This window comes from Urocitellus parryii, chromosome 4, assembly GCF_045843805.1.
Source record: "Urocitellus parryii isolate mUroPar1 chromosome 4, mUroPar1.hap1, whole genome shotgun sequence".
NCBI lineage: Eukaryota > Metazoa > Chordata > Mammalia > Rodentia > Sciuridae > Urocitellus > Urocitellus parryii.
In genome coordinates, this window is record NC_135534.1 from 204401884 (window position 1) to 204407875 (window position 5992).

General features: G+C 46.8%; 1 pseudogene; it reads left to right on the forward strand.

The window, feature by feature from the left end:
- The first annotated feature begins 508 nt into the window (after positions 1 to 508).
- On the forward strand, positions 509 to 695 carry LOC113181183 (small nucleolar RNA U3; annotated as a pseudogene).
- The last annotated feature ends 5297 nt before the right edge of the window (positions 696 to 5992 follow it).

Below are 5992 nucleotides of genomic sequence, written 5' to 3' on the forward strand. Positions count from 1 at the left end.
GCCCGAGCTCTAAGTCTGCCTCAGAGAGCCCCCACTCTGCATGGTGGGGGAAGACACTGGCAAATAAAAAAGCCAAAGTCATGTGCTCAGCTGCACCTAACCAAGCACACTGGAACAGGGAGGACTTTCCAGAAGCTTCCAGGCAGATGCCAAGGCCTGGAAGTGAAGGGCAGGTTAAGGAAGGACAATACTAACAGGTCACTTTTATTTTTTATTTTTTTTTTATTTTTTTTTTTTTTAATTTTTTTTTAATATTTATTTTTTAGTTTTTGGCGGACACAACATCTTTGTTTGTATGTGGTGCTGAGGATCGAACCCGGGCCGCACGCATGCCAGGGGAGCACGCTACCGCTTGAGCCACATCTCCAGCCCTAACAGGTCACTTTTAAAAAATATTTTTTAGTTGTCAATGGGTCTTTTTTATTATTTTTATTTATTTACTTATTTATATGCGGTGCTGAGGATCAAACCCAGGGCCTCACACATGCCAGGCAAATGCTCCTCAATTGAGCCACAACTCCAGTCCTAATGGGTCATTTCTATAGTTCATTACTAGAAGTTTCTCTGAATGCAGAGAGCACTGGACACCATGAGGCAGAGGTGCAGCTTTCTCTCTGGGTGCAAAGCAGCTATTTGTCACTGATAGTCATTCTTTTCCTTCAGGAGAGTGAGAAGCACAATGCCATCAGAGTGGATCAAAGATAAGTAGGGCTGGGGTTGTGGCTCAGCGGTAGTGTGCTTGTTTCGCACAGGTGAAAGCACTGGGTTCGATCCTCAGCACCACATAAAAATAAAATAAAAAGATATTGTGTCCATCCATCTACAACTAAAAAAAAAAAAAAAAAAGTAAATGTAGGGGCTGGGGATATAGCTCAGTTGGTAGAGTGCTTGCCTCACATGCACAAGGCCCTGGGCTCAATCATCAGCACCACACACATAAAAAAAAAAAATTAATGTAAAAAGAGGGGTGGTAGGCTGCAGGTTTGTAAAGGGGATTAGAATCGAGGCCAGACATCTGGAGGTCCTAGTAGCTGGTCAAACCAACTTCCTTAGACTTGCTGTCAAGTCTGGGGCGCTGCCTGAGTACCAGACCCTGTGCACCAGCCCTGTGCAAAGGGCTTTCTGTGCATGGTTTCATTAAATTTTCTTAATGCAAAGTAGGTACAGTTTTCATCCCCATTCTGCAGATGAGGAATCTGAGCCTTATGTGAAAGACCACAGAGCCTGAGAATGGCAGAGCTGGGAGAAAAATCCCCTTCCGAGAAGTGTTCCCATCTGCAACCTGCCTGTTCCACAGGAGAAGGCTGGAAAGGGCTGGGCTGCAGCATCCCTGGAGGTCCATTTGCCCTCGGGACAGGCAAGTGGCTGCCCAGGCCAGTGCGTGGCTATCACTTTCAATTCCTGGGAAGGTTAAATACCTCTGAGGGGCCCATTGAAATGGCAACAGCAAGGGAGGGGGTGACTGAGTGACTTTCAAAGGGGCCTGAATGCGCTGCCAGTCCCTCCCCCAAAAGGGGCCCTGCTTCCTCCTGGTCTAATGATATTCTGGGCTCAGCCCTCATCTTTGGCGGCAGTTTAACCCGAGCCAGGGCGGATTTCTTTCTCACTGATCTCAGCTTGACACCCAATTAGCACAAGAATGGGAGGAGGAAGCCTGCGAGAGGCGACTCCCAGCCTCCCGGGGCGAGTGAGAGGAGCAGGCGGGAAGACAAAGGGTGTGGGCAGGGGGGCACCCGAGCCCTCAATTCCCCCACCAACCCTGCCATTGTCTCCCCAGAAGCTTCAGAGAGGATGGAGGCCTATGCCCTGGCTGGACAGCCTGCTGGAAGGGATAGGGTTTGGGGCCCAAACCCCTGTTCTGGGTCCCAGCGAAAGACATTTGGTTGAGACTAGTTGAAGGGAAGGCATTGAGGCTCAATGATAGGGACACAGAAGGGATCCTGAAGGCTCTAAAACCTGGTTTGAGGCCTCATACTTAGGGGTCCTTGGGCAAGCCACATGTTCTGTCTCAGTTTACTCATAGGAAAGATGGGAGTCCTGGGAGGAATAAATTAGGTAATGCATGTAAATCACCTGGCAGATGCAAAGACAATGTTCAAGTTCAATAAATATTCTTTGAAGGCATACACTGGTAAAACAGTATTGTCACTGAGGGGTTCAAGGGAATGGGATTGGGGTCAGGTAAAGGAAGCACTTTTGAGTGAGAGGTGGGAAGCCACAGAACCGGGCCAGCTTACTCAAGAGGTGAGCTCCCAGTAGCCAGGACAAGTCTGAGGACTACCTAGAATCTAGAGGAAGGAGGGACAACTCTGGTCTGCCGGTGCCCTCTCCTTCCCCAACTCCACCTCTTCCTTCTAAATCCCAGTGGATCTGAGATCATGAAGCTGGGTTGGGGCCTCCAATAGCTCCCCTGTTCCCCTCCATAACACTCATCTCACCATGCATCCTGTTTTGCCTTCCATTCTTTTGAAACATCAGCCCCAAGAGGGCAGGAACTAGCTGTTTTTGTGCACCATTGTGTTCCCAGCACCAGCACTGGGCCTGGCACTTAACAGGTGCTCAATGAATGTTTTTCTAATGGAGGATGCTCTTCAAATGCTCCCAAGCAATCTCTTGGGAAGTGGCAATTCCTAGGATCTTAAGATACCCAGCAGAGGCTGGTTGGGATCAGAGGCTGTAAAAGGACCTGAATGCTTTCTAGATGGGCCCTTGCTGGCAAATATCACTTGTTAATTTTTTTTGCTCATTCAGCAAGCACTTACCAAATCCCTATGATGTATAAAGTTCCTCCTTACAGGATAACGATCCAAGATGAATCAGAAAAGGTTTTTGCTCTGGAGAAGCTAAGAATTCAGTGGAAGAATCTAAGAATATTTTTTGCTGAAAGACTCTTAAGAGATCATTTGGTCCCAGACTCTCTTTACAGATTGAGGAAACTGAGTTCCAGAGGGGAAGTGGCCCACGTAGCATGGTATGTGTGTGTGTGTGGGGGGGGCCTTTCCATGTAGGACATGTAGACTCACTTGCATTTTATGAGAACCAGAGCTATATCTCATTTGCCCTTGTTTTGTCAGGGCCCTAGAACACTGCCTGGCACACTGAAGGGGCCCAGAGTTGTCCATGGAGTTTAACTGCACATGAAGCTAAGGCCACAGGCAGATAGGCCAGAGGAAGCAGATGTAGGTGAGAGGGTGTTGGGAGCTGGGTGTCAGGGAAAATTTGGGGGGTTGCAAAATCATGTCAAAAGTAAGACTGGTCCAAATTTGGTGGTTGAATGGAGGAAAATACTTAAATCAATATTCAAGTATTTGAGTATCTTGGTATTTGTGTGAGGGGCAGTGGCACCTACACCCCAAAGATGGGCAACACAGAGCCTATTTTAGGGAAAGAGGCACTGTGCCAAGAACTCATTCAGTCCTTTCCAAGCCCTTGTAAGAAACTATTCTTCCTATTTTACAAATGAGGAAGCTGGGACACAAATTGTTAAGGGACCTGCCCAAAGAAACAGCTAGGGCAGACCTGGATAAAAACTGGCAGTTGAACTGCTAGGGTTTTTTTGTTTGTTTTTGGTGCTGGGGACTGAACCCAGTGTGGCTTTACCACTGAGCTAAGTCCTCAGCCCTTTTTATTTTTTTATTTTGAGACAGGGTCTCACTAAGTTGCTGAGGCTGGTCTCTAATTTATGATCCCCCTGCCTCAGCCTCCTGAGTTGCTGGGATCACAGGCATGTGCCATTGCATCCAGCCGAACTGCTAGCTCTTTTTTTTTTTTTGCTAGCTCTTAACATAATCACTACATCTTTAACCATCAGGCTACATCACCATCCTCTACCAGTGCTCAACTCTGGGAGTACTAATGTTTAGAGACCCATAGAACACCCACTCTGCTCCACTCCATTTCTGCCTTGGGTTTTTGTAACAAACTTCAGTTGTCTCCATATCCTCTTCCGTGTTTCCCTCCAAACCATTTGACACTGCAGCCAGAAAAAAGTTTTTAAATTTTTATTTGTTTGTGGTGCTGGGGATTGAACCAGGGCTTTGCACATGCTAGGCAACCACTCTACCACTGAGTTATTTTAAAGCACAATTCCATCCCTCCCCAAACCTTCCACAGCCTCAAGTCAAGCAGTAGTGCTCCTACACACTGAAATGCTTACCTGGCTTATAAGGCATGGCTTGGCTTAGCCTCATCTCTTAGCAATTTCCATCTCTGCTCCCAACTTCCACTTTCTTCCCTTGATGCTTCAGCTTATTTTCACCTTTTGCTCTCCTCACTGGAATGCTTCTCTCATATCCACTCAATTCACTCTACTTAGGCTTTAGAGACCAGCAAGTCCAGTCGGATTTATTTGCAGTGCCGGGGACTGAACTTAAGGCTCTACCTCTGAACTACATTTCCAGCTCCCCCTTTCTTACTGAAGTGTCTTACCACTTAAAAGCCTTTCTTTGGGCTGGGGATGTGGCTCAAGTGGTAGCGTGCTCGCCTGGCATGCGTGCGGCCCGGGCTCAATCCTCAACACTACATACACAAAGATGTTGTGTCCGTCGAAAACTAAAAAATAAATATTAAAAAATTCTCTCTCTTTAAAAAAAAAGCCTTTCTTAGCTGGGTATGGTAGCACATGCCTATAATCCCAGCAGCTCAGGAGGCTGAGGCAGGATGATGGCAAGTTCAAAGCCAGCCTCAGAAACTTAGTGAGGTCCTAAGCAACGCAGTGAGACCCTGGCTCTAAACAAAAAAGGGCTGGGGGACTTGGGTTGTAGCTCAGTGGTAGAGCTTTTGCCTTAGCATTGTGAGGCACTGAGTTCAATTCTCAGCACCTTATATAAATAGAATAAAGATTCAGGGGCTGGGGTTGTGGCTCAGCTGTAGAGCGCTAGCCCAGCACGTGTGAAGCCCTAGGTTCGAACCTCAGATAAAAATAAATAAAGGTATTGTGTCCAACTACAACTAAAAAAAAAAAAAAAAGAATCCATTTACAATTAAAAACTTATTTTTAAAAAAAAGGGTTGGGAATGTGGCTCAGTGGTTAAGGGCCCCTGGGTTCAATCCCCGGTACAAAAAAAAAAAATATATATATATATATATATATATATATATATATATATATATATATGATTGATTAGCATGCTTAAATTTGTTTTTTTTTTAATATTTTCCTTTTTAGTTGTAGGTGGACACGATACCTTCATTTTATTTATTTTTATGTGGTGCTGAGGATCGAACCCAGGGCCTCGCACATGCTAGGCGAGCGCTCTACCACTGAGCCACAACCCCAGCCCAGCATGTTTATTTTATTACAGATTTTTTTCCCCCCGGTTAGACTGTGAGTGCCCTAAAGATACTGCATGTTAGGAATGTAGCTCAGTAATAAAGTGCTTGCCTAGCATGTACGAGGCCTTGGGTTCGATTCCCAACACAAAGAGGGTTTTAAAACATACACACACATATACACACACACACACACACACACACACACACACACACACACACTCCCTGCCCCTTGCTACTGCATCCATAGCACCAAACAAGATGCTGGGCACATGAACATGGAATAAATTCTGAGTAGTGACAGGCAGCTTAATATCCAAAGGGGCGGTTGGACAGTGAGTTGATAGATCAGGGGAGAGACTTTTGTGTCAGAAATATTTAGGAGGTCACTATGACGTCAGACGAGTGAATGGGCTCGCCCAAGCGGTATGTAGGCTAAAGACAGATTTGTAACTAACGCAAGATAAACAGTAATGTGGCTCACAGTCTGTCGAAAAGGTGCTGGGGCTGTCTTCCGCCTAGCTGCGGTCTCAAGTTGATTCCCAGTCCGGGTCCTGGAACCCGGCCGCCAACAGGCGGAGGCACATCGACTCCTGATCCCCGGGAACGCCCGTGACTTTCCCTCCTCCGCCCTCCGCGCCTTCCAATAGCTGAGGAGGATGACCTTTGGGCACCGCCTTTTCCGGACGTGGCTCCAGGCGGAGACCGGAAGTGGGCGGGA